Raw genomic sequence first — 22,292 nt, forward strand, 5'->3', positions numbered from 1 at the left:
GAGGCAAACTAATGTCACCATGGGGCCGAGATTCAGTCATTCATCACTCAACTGTCAATCAACTGTTGAAGCTGTCACTCAAGTAAGAATGATTTCCTTTTGTTTCTCTCCTACATGGATTATTCAAATTAACATACCTGGTGATCAACTACAATTTATTGGGAACATGTGTGTTGAGATGTGGTACGACTATTATTGGTGAAACGATGTCAAGTTTAGGATTAGCAAATAGAGGATGATGAGATTCTGGTGCATTGTGTACGTAATTTGATTGTCCATGTTAACAAACAATAAAAAAAAAACTTGTAATACATTTTTTTGTTTGTCTTGATGTAGGCCTAAGTAATCAACTCAGTAATTTTCATGGTGATATCTAAAGGTGGAAATATTTACCCTAATCACATGACATGAGGAAAATATGACTAGGCCATATTTGTGTATTTTTCTAAACTTTCCCATATTGGGATTCTTCGGGGCTTTTCCCCCTTACTCAGGACATATTGACGATACAAAATCAGTCGAGTTTGCTTCTGTTGCAATTTGTCCTTTTCCCCTAACATGACTGGACTCTCTGAGACAGCATGGGCAGAAGCCGGCGCACCAGTTCTCATCACTGGGACCCGTCACGTGTGCAGCGCTGCGATCTCCTTCCGGTGCTGTGATCTCCTGTGCTTTGATCAGCTGTGGTGATGAGAACACGAGATGAAGCGAGCGGAGACCTGCTCATGGGAAACAGCGCCTGAGACTGAGAAACACACAGTCCCACAAACCAGGAGAAACCTGGAAACGAGAGGCTATCGGGTGACAGAGCGAGTGTTGAGTCCCGTCACCTCCACATCTCCAGCGTCTCTCCAGATCCCGCTGAGAGACACCGCTCATCACTGTGAGGTTACACACACACACACACACACACACACACTGCTGTGCCAGAGGAGGATCTCTGTGTCTGGGAATGGTGCTCTGTTTTTATCCAGAGTTCATGCTAAACACACCAAGCTCACACTCTAAAAAATGCTGGGTTGTTTTAACCCAATTTTGGGTCAAACCCAAATGTTGGGTTAAAAATGTATTACAAAGTGTAACCCAACAGCTGAGTTTGTCCACATTTGACCCAAAGTTGGGTTAAAACAACCCAGCATTTTTTAGAGTGTGCATGTGCCAATTAATGTACAGATCAGATGCGATACAAATAATTCCTACTCACTTAATATTGTTGGGTTAAAAATAACCCAACGAGTAACCCAACAATGGGGTGGTACAGCACCTTCTCAACTGTGGGGTATTTTAACCCAATGCATTGGGTTAAAAGCAATTTGGGTTTAAAGTAACCCAGCAGTTAACTATTTATTTCTATTTATTATTTATATGCATTTATTTATTTTAATAAATAAAATACACTTTGTTTTCAAACACAGATTGTTTATCTGTATAAAACAATAAATGTCTCAACAAATAGTTTTAAATTACAAACTTTAGAATTTAATGTAAATACTATACATAATTGTATACATAAATTCAACAAATGTACATACAAAATGTGTATTTAACCCAACAGCAGGGTTATTACTAGAAATGACCTAACGATTTAAAAAATAAATAAAACATTTGGAAAATAACCAATATTGACCTAATGTGTGTAACCCAACGGTTGGGTTGAAAGTAACCCAATGTTTTTTACTGTGTACATGCACTGCTTCCACAAAAAAATATGCACTCTAAAAAATGCTGGGTTGTTTCAACCCAATTTTGGGTAAAATATGGACAAACCCAAACGTTGGGTTAAAATGTAATGTAAAAATTTAACCCAACGGCTGGGTTTGTCCATATTTTACCCAAATTTGGGTTGAAACAACCCAGCATTTTTTAGAGTGTGGTGTTTTCCTGTTGGACATTTGGAGTAATGAACACAGATATTGGCAGAAGGGTGTTTGGGAAATGGGTTTGCACTAAGAAGGTGTCTAAAAGCCTTAATCTGACATGTTAATCTTGCTTTGATGTACTGGGATGGTTATATAAATATCAGTTCACTGACACCCTCTGGGTGTTGCAGTTTATAGAGAGGATGAGAGAGAGATAAAAGACAGAGTATACTGAGTGAGATGTTTAACTATCAGCAAAGTTACACAGTTAGCGGGGGAAATCCTCCAATTAAGTTGACGTGTAAAGTGACCTGGTTTTTATATGACACAATAATAGATGATAACACTGGCATCAAGGTTGTGACTGTTGGAATAATGTGCTGCTTCATATTTCTGTGGAAACTGTGATACTTCTTTTTCACGAATCTTCAAATTTCTTTATTTAGAAGAGAAAACTATGGTAAGATTATAAATGTCTTTACTCTCACTACTGATCAATTTAATGCATGCTTGCTGAATATTAATTTCTTGAAAAAAATATCTTACTGACCCCAATCTTTTGAAGGGTACAGTGTTACTGTGAAAACTGCTTGTGGGAAGTCTATAACATCAGAAACCGCCACAAAAACACCAGTTACCTGGAATTTAGACATGATGCCATCTCAAGAACTGCTGATCTTTATTAGTTTTTCCACAACAGCTACATCGCCTTGTCTTGACGTTAAAGGAAATATGCTCATTTTCCATCTCCCCTAGAGTTAAACGGCTGAGTTTTACCGTTTTCGAATCCATTCAGCCGATCTCCGGGTCTGGCGGTAGCACTTTTAGCATAGCTTAGCATAGATCATTGAATCTGATTAGACCGTTAGCATCTCTCTCAAAAAAAATGACCAAAGAGTTTAGATATTTTTCATATTTAAAACTTGACTCTTCTGCAGTTACATCGAGTACTAAGACCGACAGAAAATGAAAAGTTGTGATTTTCTAGGCCAATATGACTAGGAACTATCCTCTCATTCCTGCGTAATAATCAAGGAACTGCAACGCAATGATATTACACACTTAGTGCCGGTCACGTTGGAAGTTACCGAGCTGGGGACTATTTTCAGGCGCTGTGTAATATCATTGCGCTGCTGGTACGGCTGCAGTTCCTGGATTATTACGGAGAAATGAGAGTATAGTTCCTAGACATATTGAGAGAGATGCTAACGGTCTAATCAGATTCAATGATCTATGCTAAGCTATGCTAAAAGAGAGATCGGCTGAATGGATTCGAAAACGGTAAAACTCAACTGTTTAACTCTACAGGGGTGTGGTTTATACACAGTGAAAATAGCCGTGACCAAAATTCCAGAATCGGAAGCTGAATATGTAGATAGAGCTGTAAATGTTTATGGTTGTCAATGAATGCGATCTGCTTAAAACAGGCTTTTTTGGGCGGTAAATAATGGCGAAAATACCAGTAAATTGACGAGTGCAAACCATTTAAAGTCCCCCTGTGGGGGAAATCCAGCTTTTAATGTTGTGTATGTGTCTATGTGGTGTTATTAATCTGCTTTAACAAAGTGAGTGGAGGCGGGGCTCATTTGCATATTCATAGAGCCGCGCATACAAAATGAGGCAAGGGTGTCGAGTTACATTCAAGATATTTTAAGACATGAAGACATTTTTCAAGGAAAAGCCGCTTAAAAACGTAATTTTGGTGATAAAAGATGAGTTTTAAGGGTTACAATAAGGGGGACTTTAAACACTTTATATTGCATCAACATTTTTATATAGAAAAAATACAGAAACATATTATATATGTGTGAAATGAGATCCGCAGATATGAATCATAGCAAGAAAAGCGACTCATTTTAAGCTGGAAACGGCATACAGTATTTCCAACCAGACTGAAGCTCTGCATGTGCGTGCGTGAGCGTCCGATCTACTGTACAAACCAGTCCTCTGTGTCATTACATGAAAAGTATCCCATTACATTCTGTCCCTCTGTGCCAAACGGCCCAACAGCAAAACACAAAACACACACTAAGAATGTAGGCTATTGTCTGTCATTGATGTTGAAGTCGCTGACACAAGAATATCTTTTACAAACCTATATGATAAGTGCAAATGAGCAAGACCTATGGAAAGTTTACAACAAAAGCCGATACCTGCAGCATTGATGTTTGTAATATAGTGACTGCATCTAGTGTGTTTTCTCAGAAGTGTTTGAAGACCAGAGACACACCTGCATTTGATCACAGAGTTTTAATGAAAGCCAGGTGTCAGCATTCATGCACAAACAAGACAAAGAACCAGCGAAAACGGCCTTACAATTAAACAGGTGAAGAGCACAGAGCACGAGATACAACACTCGAGACAAACATCATAAAACCATCACTGGAGATCTAAACATAGGCGGACAGACGTGAGAAGTGAGGCTAGAGTTGGTAAATCTGCTTTCTTCATACAGTGCTGTTTGAATACGCCGGTCTTGGCCTGAGGCCCGGGAACTGGAGCTGATAAAGAGAGAGTCGCTATTCTCCTCTGTGTGGTGAGGGCATTGTATCCCGCATTTCCCACATAATAAAGTAGTTCTCTGACGCATTGTGAGATCCCGATCAGAGTATAGCCAAAGCAAGTATGCTCTTGTTTCTCTCAGATAGTGAAGCAAAAAAACATGCATGCTGAAGCATTTCGGTGTGTGCTTCTAACCGGACTGCAGTGTGTGTGTGTGTGTGTCTTCGTTCACACTGATGTGTGTGATGCAACAGCGCAGATGCGATTGATCTGCATGCGTCACGGTTATGATTATGATTATCTGATTATTCATGTGTGGACACATATTCCGGCTCCATGTGGGATTTCATTAAGCGTAATGACGGGATTATTGCTGTACACACACCTGTTAAATGCGCCTTTTTCCCAGAGCAGTCATTATACCACACCCATGGACACAATTAATTACCCCGTCTCAATTTAATTACACCGTTATCTAAGCTTGTGAAACTAGATTTATAAAACAAACTATATTAATGACATACAGTCAGACTAGTGAACTATAAACTGTTAAAAATTGTGGTTTTAACGGTAAAAGACTGTAAAAATGCTATGGTGAAAAATTGTTAATTGGTTAGAAAGTTTCTGTGCTATATACGGCGAATAACTGTGATAGATCTAACTGTGCATTTATTGTAAATTTACAGTAAAACTGTTAAATTTACAGTTTTTGGAAGTGAAAATTACCAAGTCATTGGGTATAGGCCTAATTTACAAAAAAACTTAAATTATAAAAACCATACGGCAGAAAAACACTGAGACATTTCTGAAAACATCTATTTGTTTATGTTTCACAGAAGAAAGAAAGTCATACAGGTTAGGAACAACACAAGTGATGCCATCGCATTTTAATAAATGTAAATATTGTTGGTCAGTCACTAGGGACGCACCGATATAAAAAACTGTCAATACCGATAACCGATAATTCTTTATATTTAAAGCCGATAACCGGTACATTGGCCGATAAATCTAAATCCAAATTTTTATAGACTTTTTGAAAGCCTGATTACAAAACAACATTAAAATCCATGTCCCAAACACACAATTATGATGTTCTCATTATAATTGTATGTAGCCGATATGACAGACTTGCACTGAACTGTATTTTCCTTTTTTTTTTAAGTGATTCATATCATATTTAAAGCATTTTAAAACCATCATGTTGAACAGTGTGAATCTGAAGTGTCTCAGCTGGAGGAAATAATGCATTATTCATCGGCTTTAATATATCGGCCAAAATGTATTATCGGGTTGATAACGATATTTAAAAAGGATCACATATCGGCCGATACTGAAAGGCTGGCCGACATATTGTGCATCCCTAGTGGTCACTATTCACTTAATAATGTTGGGTTAAAAATAACCCAATGAGTAACCCAACTATGGGGTGGTGTAGCATGGGTTATTTTAACAAAAGTTGAAAAAGTTGAGTTAACTCTTTATTCTTATGACAATATTTTATTAAATAAAATATACTGTAAAAAATGTATTGTGATTTTAACGGTAAAAAGGTAAAAATGCTACAGTGAAAAACTCTTAATTGGTTAACAGAAATTTTCCTTACTATATACAGTAAATGACTGTGATAGATCTAATGGTACATTTAATGTAATTCTACTGTAAAATACCGTTAAATGTACAGTTTTTGAAAGTGAAAAAGAACAACTCATTGTATAATTTACAGTGAAAAAACGTAAATTGACATTCCCACAATTCCCTGCGTGAAACTTCACATTTTATGTGTTTTTGTTTAAATAACTGTTTCTTCATAGTTTCTTCGTTTTATTTCTAATCAGTTATGTACATTAGGGTTTTATGTTACATTTAATGTTGTTAAATTAATGTTTATTGCATTTTTTAAATTTCATGTGTTACCATGATGGTGTTTAATGTGTGTGTGAATGACACTGTGCAGCTTCTCTATATTTGTATTATCTTTTTTGTAGAAGATCTGCTCTTGATGAGCTTTGATTGATCATGTGACTCTCATCTCTACTGTGATTGGTGGTTATTAGTGTATTACAATGGTACATAATATCAGAGAATGGAATAGGTTTTTTTACTGTAAATTTTAAGTTAAGTCTGTAAAACCTAAAATGTTGCTACTGTATTTTATACGGTAAATTTCTGGCAACCACAGCTGCCGGTATTTTACCGTAAATTGAACAGATTTTTTTTACAGTGTACATTTTGTTTTCAAATACAGATTGTTTATTTGTATAAAACAATACATTACAATACATTACAAATTTATGTAGATTTTACTTTAGGAGTGTAGAATTTACTGTAAATATATATTTTGTGTACATAAATTCAAAATACACAAGTGAACACACAACACATACTAAATTCAACGCTTATGCAAATAGGCTACCTATATTTAAAAACTACACAACAATCTACATAGATTATAAACGCATAAAATGTATATACAGCCCACAAAAATAACAAATCAACACTAAAATTAAACCTGGACATTAAATTAAAAACCTATACAAATATGGACAGAATACACAAATTCATAACATTAAATCCTTCAAGAAACAAGCATAACTTTATTATATGCATAAAACACATGCATGGACCAGTGTGTGTGTGTTTTAAGTTCAGCATGGCTGGAGATGTAAAAGCATCAGGGCAGAAAGCCAGCGTTCGGCTGTGGACCGCTGGGCAAACTCAAGGCTCCTCGGGACACTCGCGGGGAAGAGCAGAGACTCCCATGTTCCCCAGCGTTTGAAGAATGCTCCTTGTGTGATCACACAGTTAATATTCAAAGACCCATGCCTCGTAAAGGAAGTCTTTTAAAGTGTCTGACAAAGCGTGGCCGGCACACAAAGGGACAGGCGATGTATAGGGCCGGGCCGGGAGGACCGAGGAGATCATGTACATTCATTAACACAGACATCGTCCTTCCCCTCGACTCCAAACCACTGAACACACTGTTGCGTTCGGAGATTTCACAGATTATGTTATTTCAAAGTATTATTGGTTTATTTCTAATTAATTTACCATTTTTGGTCCCACTTTATGCTTGGTGTCCTTCTATACTTACTATGATGAGGTGTATATAAGGTTGGCCACAGTTCTGGTGAGTTTAATGTAAGTTGAAATTACTTAAACATCCAAGTTGATTGTATTTAAAGTCCCCCTGTGGTGTAAATCCAGCTTTTAATGTTGTTTATGTGTGTATGTGGTGTTTTTAATCTGCTTTAACACACACATGTGTAAATTCATAAGTCGACAGCATTGCTGAGTATTTTCTGCTTAAAACTGCAGTGAACCAAAGACAGTCTCAAACACACGGTGTGAAATCGCTGGTGTTTCTGACGTCACACACTACCTTGTAACCAATCAGATCAACGTGTGATCGTCAACCAGTGGATCTCTGAGTGAGTGAGTGAGTGGAGGCGGGGCTCATTTGTAGGGCTGTAACGATACAGCAAACCCACGATTCGGTTCGTATCCCGATTTCTGACCCACAATTCGATACAAACCGCGATTCTTGCGAGGAGGGAGGATTTTAAAAGCCAAATAAATAAATAAATAGCTAAAGCTAGAACTCTGTTTTCTTGTAACAAAATACTTTTGAAAAACAAACAGAACTATACTCCATTGTGGAGATGATTCGAGCATGTTAAAAATTCTTCTGAGGTAACCGAGGCTTACTGTCTGTGCTGTAAACCACAAATAATATATTGCCTATTCCACATGACCCGCATCTCAAGCGCAGGAATAACGCTTGCCACAAAGTGAACGCGCCTATATAGAGAAATGCACACTTCCTACGAATTAGCCTAAGCAGCCATTTCTTTATGTTTTGAATTAACATTAAATCAAGTAAAAGTATTTCAAGCTTTCTATATAAGTTTCGATTCGTTCATGAGGTGAGCTCCAGTTCACGCGCGCGCCGGTGCCACACACACACACACACACACACCGCGCGCTTTGCTCACTTGCTCTGGTGTTTGCGTGTGTGTGTGTGTGTGTGTGTGTGTGCGTGTGCGCGTGCGTGCGTGCGTGTGGGGGAGAGGTGCGATTTTTGAATAATAATCAAATGATACCCAGCGATCTTCGAATATTATTTTGCTTGAAAATCCCATACCTAATATGTAAAAGACCCCGTCACAGCCCTAGGATCTATTCTGGACGAGAAAGATAAGTCTGGGAAGGGGTGTGTCGATCGCGATCTGCCTTCTCACACCGCGACACAGGTTCGTGGATCTGAGTGTCGCGATTTCGGTTTAATATTGTAAATCGTTACAGCCCTACTCATTTGCATATTCATTCATATTCAATTTTGGTGATCAATGGTGAGTATTAAGTCTGATCAATTTAAAGAATAAAACATGTTAAATCAGAAGTGGCTGGAGGTCTGAATGTCTCTTGAAAACTCATCAGATTGTGATGGTCTGTTAGAAAACACACACCCGCCCGAACACAAGTTTGATGAATGAAGCTTGAGCGTTTGGAGAGGTTAAAAGCAGAAACGCTGGCCTCTGTTTAGGGATTTGGAAAAGTTGTTACAAAAGCAGTGCTGTACTTGTCAAGCCAGTGTAATGAAAGTCTCACCAGCATCCACACACTCATCACTTCCTTACACAGTGAATGATTCATTGAGCCTGTGTAAACGTCACCCGACTAATGTCCCGAACAGCCTCTTAGATGACCCAAAAACAACACACAGGTGTGGACCATCAACAACAGGATGACTGAGCTCAACACCTCCACGCTCCCTGCTGGTTTCCACAGTCTCCCGCCGGGACAGATGTGTGTTTCTGCCGCACACACACAGGGCTGATGTTGACATAGCTGCACCCACAGAACCAATGGCTGATATAAAGTTACGCATGATAACCTAAAGCCTTTCAGCTTAACCTTCTCACTGAAGCTCCGGCTCCGACGGGTGTGTGTGTGTGTGTGTGTGTGTGTGTGTGTGTGTGTGTGTGTGTGTGTGTGTGTGTGAACAAGGACACATGGCTCACATTTAACAGACTTTTCATCTAGAACTCGCCATCCCTTATGATCTGAGTTTTAGGAGGGAAACAAACGGCAACAAATAAATGCTAACTATATGTCTTGTTTGAGAACACATGCTAACTGTATTTTTGCCGGATCAGTGGTGATAGCAAAAGAAGAAACAAGTACAGATTTTTTTTTTATTATCTCAATTGTTTTGTGAAGAAACTCATGGAACAAATGGAGGCTTTCACTCGAGGCACACGTTATAATCTCACGCGTCTCCTCTTGGGTTTCAGCCGAGATCTGAACAACATGTCCGACTGAGCTCACATTCAAGATCCCACAGTCTTCAATTTAATATCAACTATTTTCAGAATGATTTAAGTTGCTATTCACGTTTATTTTATGGCTATGTAATCATAGGCTAATCTGTATTTTAACATTTGACTCATTTTTGTCTGTGCTGTTCTTCTTCATGTCCCTCTACTTTGCAACAGTAGAAATACACTTTAAATACAGATAAATCATAAAATATTTGCATATTTGTATTCTGTAGGGTGAAAACTATTTGTGCAATGTTAAAAGATTTAATGTAAAAGAGATTATGTGCGTAATGAAATCTGGCTGTTCCCACCACTATATAACATTATAATAACAATATAAAAATTTAACACAAATAAAGTGACCGCAATGGTTGCAGCAATGAGAGTTGTGAGGCCGGATCTAATCGCGGCAGTCTTTTTATTTAACAATACAAATAAAATAACAAGAACAGGATGAATGCAGAGTAACACAACCAACTTCACAGACAAGAACTGAGAAAGAACTGAAAAGGAGGGCTATAAATACTCAGACTCTGCGAAGAGAGAAAACAAGCAACAGGTGGGGTTAATCAATTAACAAATGAGTAACCATGGAAACAAATGAGAACATATACCTAGGCCCCGTTTACATGTACATGGTTATTTTGAAAAACGGAGACATTTCCCTTCGGTTGTGCCCCTCGTTCACACGCAAACGGAGAATTCTCCTCTGAAAACGATTCTTTCTAAAAACTCCGGCCAGAGAGGAGATTTTGGAAAACTCCGTTTGCACGTTTGCATGTAAACTGAGAAAAACTGAGTTTTAGGCAGTCGACGTCACAGTATGCGACAGAACTTGCACTGCGTCAAAAGTGCGACCTATATTTTCGGGATTCTGATTGGCTAACGTGGGCTTGAGCTTCTCGTTACACTGCCATCTATAGGTTTGGCATGCTCTTGACAGCATATACACGGGTTCGTGTAAACGAACACTTTTCTGAAAACGGAGAGGGTGAAATGTCCGTTTTATGAATTTATTTATAATTTAAAATTTAAATTTATGAAAATAACCGGCCACGTGTAAACGTAGCCCTAGAAACCAGGACAAATAATGAACGGGGACCAAGGAAACAGGAACTAAGGAGCCGTTTACACAACACCGAAAACTGGTTTCAAAGCGCAAGCTCGCCTCATAAAACGTGAAACATAAAACCTTCACAAAAACGTGAATTTGTGAAAACGTTGACGTCTTGTATATTACGTGTTCAGTGTATAGACACGCAGTGTTTCTTTACAAAGTGACATCGCCATCTACTGGCCTGGCAGAAGAATACAGCACTTTTTTCTACACAGATCCGTGTGAACGGGGATCGGTTTGACAACGTTTTCGTCTGTACACGAAAAAACACAATGGAAAAACTTTTCAGTTTTTGTATCGTCAAATAAACGCACCCTAACACAGGTACAGAAGAAACCTCATCTGACATAAAGAGGTTATTTTGTGTTACATAGACTTTATTTAGTATGTAAAATGTAATGAAATCGTTTTTTTTTTTAAATATGTATATATATATTAATTCCTCAAACTTTGTCTGTGGTGTTGCAGAAATGGATGTCGCACCATTAATTTTCACACATTTTGCTCGATTTATGACAATTTCATGTGTCCAATTTTAAAAGTCTGTGATGTTACACTGACAACTTACAGATTTGACGTGTTTAATCTAAATTGGGATACATATCGTCTAATATTTCCAAAATGTCTTGAAACTAAGATGCCCCTGTTTTAGAAATAGTGTTAAGCATTAGTAAAAATCTAACTATCCTTAAGCTTCAATTTTACTGAACAAAGTTTACATACGTATCAACAAACATGAGTATTTGTGCAAATGCTGCCACTCTTATTTGTGCTTTTAGGAGGAATATCAGAGGCGAAGTTAACGGGACATCTCCAAACCCCATTAAGTCAACCTGTTAGCAATAAACTGTTCCTGCGAGGAAACAACATGGCCTTGTTCAGCAGAGGAGCACTGGAGGGTCAAGAACAGAGACGGGAACTGCTTTCATTGGCTCCGGTCAAACTCGCCTAATTTTAGCAGATTCTCCAGCAAGAGAGCAGGCAGGAGGCCGGGTATTGTTGCTAATAATGCTAATTAGCATTGATTGCTTTCTTTACTGTCTGCTTCCAACGAGAGCTTAGTCTCCTCTGTGTGCTCAGCCTGACAAAACAGCTTGGCAATGATAAAGTGAGTTTCCGCTCATCTCCGTTCAGACCACCTTCACTTTCTCTGGTCTGGACAAACACACACTGCATCTCGATCATGCTCGTAGCGCACACACACACACACACACTCGGTCTGTAACTCCACATAATACACAGTGCTTTTATGTCCTTTCATTTGGAGGAGTTCGCTCAAATGTTTTTTCAATGACCAAAATTGTACATAGAGTAGAGTAGCAGTGTGACATTAATTACATTAATCATTTTTTGGTTAATAATTTGCGATCCGTAATAATCATAATTGACATTAAAAGAAGTGTTTGCAGTGAAAATAATGACAAATACATTATTTATATATTTATGCCAGCAGTAAAACACTGAGACATTTCTGGAAAAATATGTTTGTATGTTTCACAGAAGAAAGTAAGTCATACAGATTATAGGAACAACACAAGTGATGCCATTGCATTTTAATAAATGTAAATATGGTTATAGCCAGCAGCTAATTCAGTCTCTTTTTTTTTTCTTTTTTTTTTTTTGCATAGCACATCTGTTTAGTGAATTTGCCCCATATTGTATTGATTGATTGTTTCTGCATCGTTTACTTTTGTCACTGAAGCTTTTTGCAAACGCACACTTATTGAACAATGTTTATATGTCAATTAAAGCCTAAAATAACCCTCTGGTGCTCCTCGGGTGGCGAAAAATATATTTTTATTATATTATTATTTCAAATAAATGAATGTACTATTTTTAGATCTATGTTTAAAAAATTTTGTATTTTTAGGAGATTTAATAGTACTAAGTTATATTCCATGTATTGACTTTTTGAATATAAACCTAAAAATAACATTTCCAACTTATTCTGTGGTAAATCTTCAATGCTTTGGAGCACATACTTAAGTATTGTCTCTTTTTTAAAGACGACACTTGGCAGGTTATTGCTGAGGTAAAAAAAAGTTTTTAAAAAGTGAACTTAAAAAAGTGATAAAAGTTTGTTTATTGTGAAGAAAAAATTAAATTTTTAATTTTTATATGAACTCTATATTTTTCTAAAAAACATGTTATAGTCTAGAACTGTGAGAAAGACAAAGCCATAAATCAAAACAAGCTCCAAATTTGAGGTTGATATCTCAAAAAATTAGCTTCCGTTAATAATCTGTTTGGCCGCAGTACCAAACGCTTCCACTAGATGAAATCCATCTCCCATTCATTTCCAATGAGTCAAGTCAAGTCAAGAATATTTGTATAGCGCTTTTCACAATACAGATTGTATCAAAGCAGCTTCACAGTATTAAATTAAAATAATAATAAAACGTCCATGTTTGGTAATGCTAATCAATAGTAATATTGATTGATTCATTAAATTGAATATCCCCAACTGAGCAAGCCAAAGGCAACAGTGGCAAGGAAACGAAAAACTCCATCAGGTGACCTAATGGAGAAAAAAAAACCTTGGGAGAACCCAGGCTCAGTCGGGGGCCAGTTCTCCTCTGGCGGTTATGAACTAGAGGCCGGATTTAACTGTAAGATTAAAACATTTATATGAATGCCTGGTTAAAGAGATGCGTCTTTAATCTAGTTTTGAACTGGGAGAGCGACTCTGAGCAACGAACAGTATCAGGAAGGCTATTCCAGAGTTTTGGAGCTAAATGTGAGAATGCTCTCCCTCCTTTGGTGGACTTAGATATCCTAGGTATAACCAAAAGCCTCGAATTTAGCGATCTTAAAGAGCGCGATGGATTATAGGGCGATAGAAGATCCGTTAAATAAACTGGAGCTAAGCCGTTTAGAGCTTTATAAGTCAGTAACAATACCTTATAATTAATACGGAACTTTATAGGTAACCAGTGTAGAGATGATAAGATCGGTGTTATATGATCATATTTTCTTGATCTGGTAAGAACTCTAGCGGCTGCATTTTGGACTAACTGTAGCTTGTTTATTGAGGATGCAGGACAACCAGCTAATAGAGCATTACAGTAATCTAGTCTCGAGGTCATGAATGCATGAACTAACTTTTCTGCATCAGAAACTGATAGCATATTACGTAGCTTAGCAATGTTTCTAAGGTGGAAAAATGCCGTTTTTGTAACATATGAAATATGATTTTTAAAAGACAGGTCGCAGTCTAGTATGACACCCAGGTCTTTTACTGTAGAGGATAAAGTAGCAGGACATCCTACTATGTTAAAGTTGTATTGTGAGAGGTTTTGTGGGCGTTTTTTTGAACCGATGAGTAGTACCTCCGTCTTGTCTGGATTTAATAGAAGAAAATTACGCGTCATCCAATCTTTTATATCTTTAACACACTCTGTCAATTTTGATAATTTAGCGTTTTCATCCGGCCGTGATGAAATATATAATTGAGTGTCATCAGCATAACAATGGAAACTAATTCCATGTTTCCTTATAATATTTCCAAGTGGCAGCATATATATTGAGAATAATAGAGGGCCTAGCACAGATCCCTGCGGCACTCCATAGTTTACTGAAGTTATGATCGATTTTTTTCCATTTAAATAGACAAAATGGTAGCGGTCAGATAAGTATGATCTAAACCAGCTTAATGCTTGTCCTTGAACGCCAGTATAATTTTGTAGTCGATCTAAGAGTATTGTGTGATCTATAGTATCGAACGCAGCACTAAGATCAAGTAAAACTAGTATTGAGATACAGCCTTGGTCCGAAGCTAAAAGTAAATCATTAGTGATTTTAACGAGCGCAGTTTCAGTGCTATGGTGCGGCCTGAATCCAGACTGAAACTTTTCATAGATGTCATTTTCTTGCAAAAAAGAGCTCAGTTGAGCGGACACAACTTTTTCTAATATTTTAGACATAAATGGAAGATTTGAAATGGGTCTGTAATTTGCTAGATTATGTGGGTCTAATTGTGGTTTCTTAATAAGAGGTTTTATAACTGCCAGTTTAAATGTTTTTGGAACGTGACCTAAAGATAGAGACGAGTTAATGATATTGAGAAGAGGCTCTTCCACTACAGGTAACACTTCTTTCAGTAGTTTAGTTGGTATAGGATCTAATAAGCACGTTGTTGTTTTAGATGAAGTGATAAGTTTATTTAGCTCTTTTTGTTCTATAGTTGTAAAGGACTGTAATTGTTCTTGCGGGGTGATAATTGAGGCTGATTTATAAGGCGCGATTGAAGATTGAATGTTTACAATTGTGGTTCTGATGCTTTCTATTTTCTCAGTGAAGAAGTTCATGAAATCATTACTGCTAAACTGTAACGGGATATTTTGGTCAGGTGACGTTTGTTTATTTATTAGTCTAGCCACGGTGTTAAATAAAAACCTTGGATTATTTTGGTTGTTTTCTATTAGTTTGCGGAGATGCTCAGCCCTTGCCGCTTTTAGGGCCTTTTTATAACGTGACATACTGTCTTTCCACGCGATTCTAAAGACCTCTAAATTAGTTTGTTTCCATTTACGCTCTAATTTACGGGTTTCTCTCTTTAGAACATGCGTAGTATTGTTGTACCATGGTGCTTTACTTTTCTCTCTGACCTTTTTTAATCTAATGGGTGCAACAATATCCAATGTTCTAGAGAGAATGGTGCTCATAGTGCTAGTTACTTCCTCTAATTCGTCTGTTTGTTTGGGTTCAGGCAGTAACTGAGACAAATCAGATAAGCAATTTGAGAAATTATCTATGGTGGATGGAAGGATTGTTCTGCCTGGTCGGTAACGCGGCGCAGTATGACATAGTACTGTAGTCCGTAATATACAAGTTACCAGGAAGTGGTCACTGACACCATCACTTTGTGGAATGATATCTATATCGGTTGGATCGGTTCCGTATGATATAATTAAATCGAGTGTATGATTAAGACGATGAGTTGGTCCGGTGACGTTTTGCTTGACCCCAAAGGAGTTTAATAAATCTGTAAACGCAGCCCCTAACGCATCATTTGAATTATCTACGTGTATGTTGAAATCTCCAACAATTATTGCTTTATCGACGTTGACCAATAGATCTGAGAGAAAATCTGCAAACTCTTTTAGGAAATCAACGTAGGGCCCTGGCGGTCTATATACGGTAGCCAAGGCTAGAGATAATAGGGATTTTTTCCTTACATCTAAGAGCGTAACATTTAATACAAGTACTTCAAACGAATTAAATTTGTCACCTGTTTTCTGAGTAACATTAAGAATATCTCTATATATTGTTGCAACACCGCCGCCACGACCAATCAGACGGGGCTCATGCTTATAACCGTATCCTGGTGGAGTGGACTCATTTAGACCGAAATAGTCATTTGGTTTAAGCCAGGTTTCAGTAAGGCAAAGTACATCGATGCTATTATCTGTGACTATTTCATTTACAATAGCTGCTTTAGGTGTGAGTGATCTAATGTTCAGAAGACCTAGCTTTAGAAATTGTTTTTGTTCACTAATAGCGAGATTTTCTGTTTTAATAACAATTAGATTTTTCCTAGATCCTACAGTAGATTTATTATTTGATCTCACTAAACGAGGAATAGACACAGTTTCTATTAAATGTTCTACACTAGTATTTATATCAATTAATTTGGTGCAGCAGAGCCTGTGATTTGGATTTTTGGTAACTATTCAAACGGTCTTTAACGTCTTGGAGATGTTGTCCGACAGAAGATCCGCTCCATTTCTACTTGGGTGTAGGCCATCAGCGCGGAAGAGCCTAGGACGCTCCCAAAACAGATTCCAATTATTTATAAAGAGCAGTTTCTGCTCATTGCACCACCATGACATTAACCATTCATTTAGCGCGAATAATCTACTGAACTTCTCATGCCCTTGTCGATACGTGGGAAGCGGCCCAGACACGATGATCGTTATTTCAGGCGATGCGGTGCGTACCGTCTCGATTAGGTTCCTATAATCCTTTTTCGAAACCTCCGTCTGCCGCAGCCTGACGTCGTTCGCTCCTGCGTGCAAGACGACAGCTCCGACGCGCTCGTCACCGTTCAAGATCTCGGGTACTCGCGCAGCGATATCAGAAACACGGTCATCAGGAAAACAGTGGCTACGCACCTTACTTTTACCTGACGTAGCGTGGACGTTCCGAACAATTGAATCGCCGATAATCACAGCATCGCGTTCCGTTTCGCGAAGAGGGGAGAAGCGGTTCTGAGTGGAAATCTCGAAAACCGGGAGGGGCGGAGAGATTCTTCGCGTCTTCCGCTGCGAAACAACCCAAGCTTCGTGACGGCGCCTCGGAGCCGGGGTGTATGAAACTTGTGAGAACCGCCTTGGCGCACGGGACCAATGCTGAGAGACGCACGGTGTTGACGCAATCGGAGTCTGCGGATTATTAACTGATTTGTGTGCATCGACGCGAGATGTTTCAAGAGCTAAACGCCGGTCTCTTAGCTCGGCTTGTCTCTCTAAAAGGTCGCGGATCTGCTTCTCTACAGCTTCCAGCTCAGACTGCACCGCCTGCAGCTCGAATGTGTCCTCACCTGCACCAAAAGGTAGACAACATAACGTTACATTTGATATATTCGCCATTTAAACAGATGGACAGTAAGTTAGCAACGACGCTACCAGTGATGCTATCAATATTAACGCTAATTTATAACTGAAATCTTGGATATAATCTGTCTTTTTAATGGTACGGGTGTGATGTAGACGCACGATAGGCGAGAAAATGTTAGTTTGTAAGTGAGTGTAAAGAAGACGCGCTCAGCCGTTCGACCCACAGGTGTAACGGACCGGTATTGGGTCAATCGGTTTGAGACGCGTCTACTCAACAGTCCGCGTTGTAACTACGATATTTTGAGCGTCAGTGTTTCTCAGTGAGAAAAAGTAGAAAATATTAGTTGTAAGTGAGTTTAAAGAGAGAAATCCCGGATTTTGAATCAAATCGACGGAGCTCAAACACAAACACACAGCTCATAGTCACACATGAGCTGTGTGACTATGTGACTATTTTTTTCAGGACCATTTAACCTTTTCAAATCATATCCAAATATGTTTTGTGTGTGTTCACATAAGTGCAAAATCCTTTACCAAGCTTCTGACCATTACGATGAAGCAGTGGCGTAACGAGTCAACACCGGGCCCTTAAGCAGGATTATCAAGGCGGCCCCCCCACTACAACACGTGATGACGCTACACGCAAAAAAAAAAAAAAAAAAAATGGTGACGGCGCACCATAACACATTGTTACTGTTACTGTCACTGCTATATACACATAGGCCTAAGTCCAAATACATAAAAAATATGCTCACTTACATTATAGCTGCATTTTCCGGGCTTTCCTCTGTACGAAGCTGTCAGGTCATAGGTTTAGTTACCTATGATCACGCGCGTGAACTCGACAATTGACTACTTTGGACTTCAACCGAAAACAGGAACTAAATACAGGTATTTGCGCTGGCTGATATAACATCATTTTTATTCATATTTTTCACATCTACTGCAGTCAGATTCACTCGTGTTCACTCTGAAGGAATCACTCAACATGGCTGGGCACTTGTATTACACATCAAGGATGATAAGATAAAAGCAGGTTTAAAATTAGACCCCAAGTCGCAAATTTTAAAAAGAGGATAACACGGTGTAGGCAACACCGATTTTTGTCGTTGTTCTCTGTATTGACAGCACTCCAAATTTACTAAAAATTGAGCTCAATGTTAAAATTGACCGGAGTTCTCCTTTAAGATCCAGATAGCGCGCACGGGCATTCTCAATTGACAGTATGGCAAGTCCAGAGAGACGACTTTGTCCCATTGAGCTCCTGAGATAGCTTTTTATCAGTTTCAGTTTAGAAAAAGAACGCTCTGACAAAAAATTTGACGACTCCATATCTGTCTCAAGTTCACTGGTTTTTACTGTTTTGCACGCAATGCATGTTCACCCGGGGATTCCCCAGTCCCAATTCGAAACAAATTACACCAAATTCATCATTGTTCGTTTCAAACATTTATTTAATGATCAGTCAAATATGTTGTTGTCATTATTTATTCAAATCAATAAGCAAAAAATTAAAATGCGATCAGACAGTAAAATGCGATAGGGGGACCCGCCTGGGCCTGTCAATCAATATCGTCCAGTCACGCGGGCGGGCCCCTGATTGGTCCGGGCCCGTAAGCAACCGCTTACCCTGCTTACCGATAGTTACGCCCCTGCGATGAAGTAAAAAAAAAAAAGACGGAAGAACACCAAAGGGTTAAATCTGAAGCGATTGTGTCTCTTAAGAAGACTCGGATTAAACCACTTGATTCATATGGACATGATGGTTTTAAATTGCTTGAAATATGATTGAAATCACTTCAAAAATGAAAGTGTAACACGCCCATATAAGGAATGTAAAATTATAATGAGAACATCATTATAAGTGTGTGTTTGGGACATGGCTTTTAATAATGAGACTTTTGTTTTTGTATTATAGGCTCTCTAAAATTATATATAAAATTGAGTATAGATTTAGGAATTTCGGTTATCGGCATAAAGACTTATCGTTATCGGTTTGACTATCGGTAAAGGTTTAATAACGGCCCATTCAGTGACTGACCAACCATATTTACATTTATTAAAATGCAGTGGCATCACTTGTGTTGTTCCTAACCTCTATGACTTACATTCTTCTGTGAAATGTATGACTATAAACAAATGTTTTTTCAGAAGTGTCTCAGTGTTTTACTGTACACTTTTACACATTAAGGTTATTTATTTGGTATTGATGGTTCCAGGAAGAAACCCCCCCCCAAAAAATTTATTAGTTAAAAATGTTTGTTTTTTTAAAAGATTTTCATGTTCTTCATGCTAAAAAAAAATGCATGATTACTTTTACAATGTCGTTTTGAAATTTTTAGTTGCATGGATTTTCAATGGAGGGACAAAATGATGAGCGAATATCTTATAATATCACAAACATCTTAATTTGTGTTTGAAAGATGAACGGCTCTAATGGGTTTGGAAAGGCATGCGAGCGAGTAAATCACGTTTAGCTTTCTCATTGCTGCTTGAATGGTGTTTTTCTCACTTTTGAGCCCCTGGTCACTCTATGCTTTCATTATGCGCTGAGCTTTTGTGTTGTACAAAAGAAGAAGAAAAAAAAAGGTTGACGCAAAAATGACGCAATTTAAATTTTTGGGTGAACTATTCCTATATAGAGTGAATGCACGTGACCGACAGCTTTATGGTCTCAGTGTCACCGGATATCCACATATAGCGGATGTTTGTGGGAACTCAGGATCAAGTGGAAAGCCTATCCCAGTCCGTCAAGCAGCAGCGTGTTGTTTAACCAACATCTTAGCAGTCCGTGCTGAAGGTATATTGTTATGCGAGAGTTTAGTGGCGATGAATAGGCGCGGGCGCGGGCCCTGCTCGAGGAATAATGGAGGGTTAATCCCGAAAGCAGCTCCTCCGATGCCCAGCATGTCTCCCATTCAGGCCTGGACACAGAGGACCTACCCGAGCTGGGACGGGGTGAAGGGGGCCTTCCAGTTCTGTGCACGCTCTGACGGGGCCCTGAACCCTAGGGGCCGAGCGAACCCCTCTTTATTAATATTCCCCGGCCTATGCGAGGTCCATGAGGATGACATCATCCGCTGGCTGGGCGTAATGAGGTTGATACGGCGCACAAACGAGTGTGTGTTGCCTGAACACACAGAGCAGAGTGTGTCGGCACGAGTAATAAGGGTTTACACGACACAAACCACGTACGCTCGTTTCCCACATCTAAAATTAGGAACTGGTTTTGTTTCTGCCGTTTGTCTTGTTGACGGTACAGAACGAGTTGTAATAAGCCCGGCGGGGGAAACGTGCACACTTTTAAAGTGCACAACGACACTGAGCTAACTGGGGTAATGAGACGAGTAAGAGTGAGTAAATAAATCATTAAATTAAAGAATTGGGTCCCACTACATTAAGAGTCTTTACAGCATTTAAATTAATCATTTGATGCAGTTCCCTTATACATGCTTTTACATTGTACACTGTAGAAAAAAGGTTGAAAAGTCCCCCAGTCAATCATTTTATCCCTTAAAACTCATCTTTGATCACCAAAATGACATATTTAAAAAAATTATATATATTTTTTAGCAAACATCTGTCTAGAACCGTTCATAAGTGCCAATAAGACCCATCCATGTTATTTGCTGAGATAAAGCAATACCAGCAACACAAAATACTGTAGCAACATTGCTCCTGACACCACAGATCTACTGTCATAAACACACACTGTTCTACAGTCTGGAGTTGAGACGGGTGTGCACACAGACTTTACTCATAATAATCCAACAGATAGCGATCCATACAAAGAACACAAACACACAACATGTTAACAACACCGGACCAAGAGTGCAGGAGAAGGTGAGCTGTATATACACAAACTCAGACTATAGATGATTAAAATAACACAGCTGACACGGATTAACTAATAATGACGGTAACCAAGGAGACTGATGATGATGAGTGACGGTAACCAAGGAGATTGATGATGATGAGCGACAGTAACCAAGGAGACGATGATGATGAGTGACAGTAACCAAGGAGACTGATGGTGATGAGTGACGGTAACCAAGGAGACTGATGATGATGAGTGACGGTAACCTAGGAGACTGACGATGATGAGTTGTAACCAAGGAAACTGAGGATGATGAGTGACAGAATCAAAGAGACTGATGATGATGAGTGACGGTAATCAAAGAGACTGATGATGATGAGTGACGGTAACCAAGGAGACGATGATGATGAGTGACGGTAACCAAGGAGACGATGATGATGCGTGACGGTAACCAAGGAGAAGATGATGATGAGTGAGGGTAACCAAGGAGACTGATGATGATGAGTGATGGTAACCAAGGAGACAATGATGATGAGTGACGGTAACCAAGTAGATGATGATGATGATGAGTGATGGTAACCAGGGAGACTGATGATGATGAGTGACGGTAACCAAGGAGACTGATGATGATGAGTGACGGTAACCAAGGAGACTGATGATGAGTGATAGTAACCAAGGAGACTGATGATGATGAGTGACGGTAACCAAGGAGACTGATGATGATGAGTGATGGTAACCAAGGAGACTGATGGTGATGAGTGACAGTAACCAAGGAGACTGATGATGATGAGTGACGGTAACCAAGGAGACTGACGATGATGAGTTGGAACCAAGGAAACTGAGGATGATGAGTGACGGTAATCAAAGAGACTGATGATGATGAGTGACGGTAATCAAAGAGACTGATGATGATGAGTGACGGTAACCAAGGAGACGATGATGATGAGTGACGGTAACCAAGGAGACGATGATGATGCGTGACGGTAACCAAGGAGAAGATGATGATGAGTGAGGGTAACCAAGGAGACTGATGATGATGAGTGACGGTAACCAAGGAGACTGATGGTGATGAGTGACAGTAACCAAGGAGACTGATGATGATGAGTGACGGTAACCAAG

The sequence above is a fragment of the Phoxinus phoxinus genome (assembly GCF_949152265.1).
Source record: "Phoxinus phoxinus genome assembly, chromosome: 12".
NCBI classification, from domain to species: Eukaryota; Metazoa; Chordata; class Actinopteri; order Cypriniformes; family Leuciscidae; genus Phoxinus; species Phoxinus phoxinus.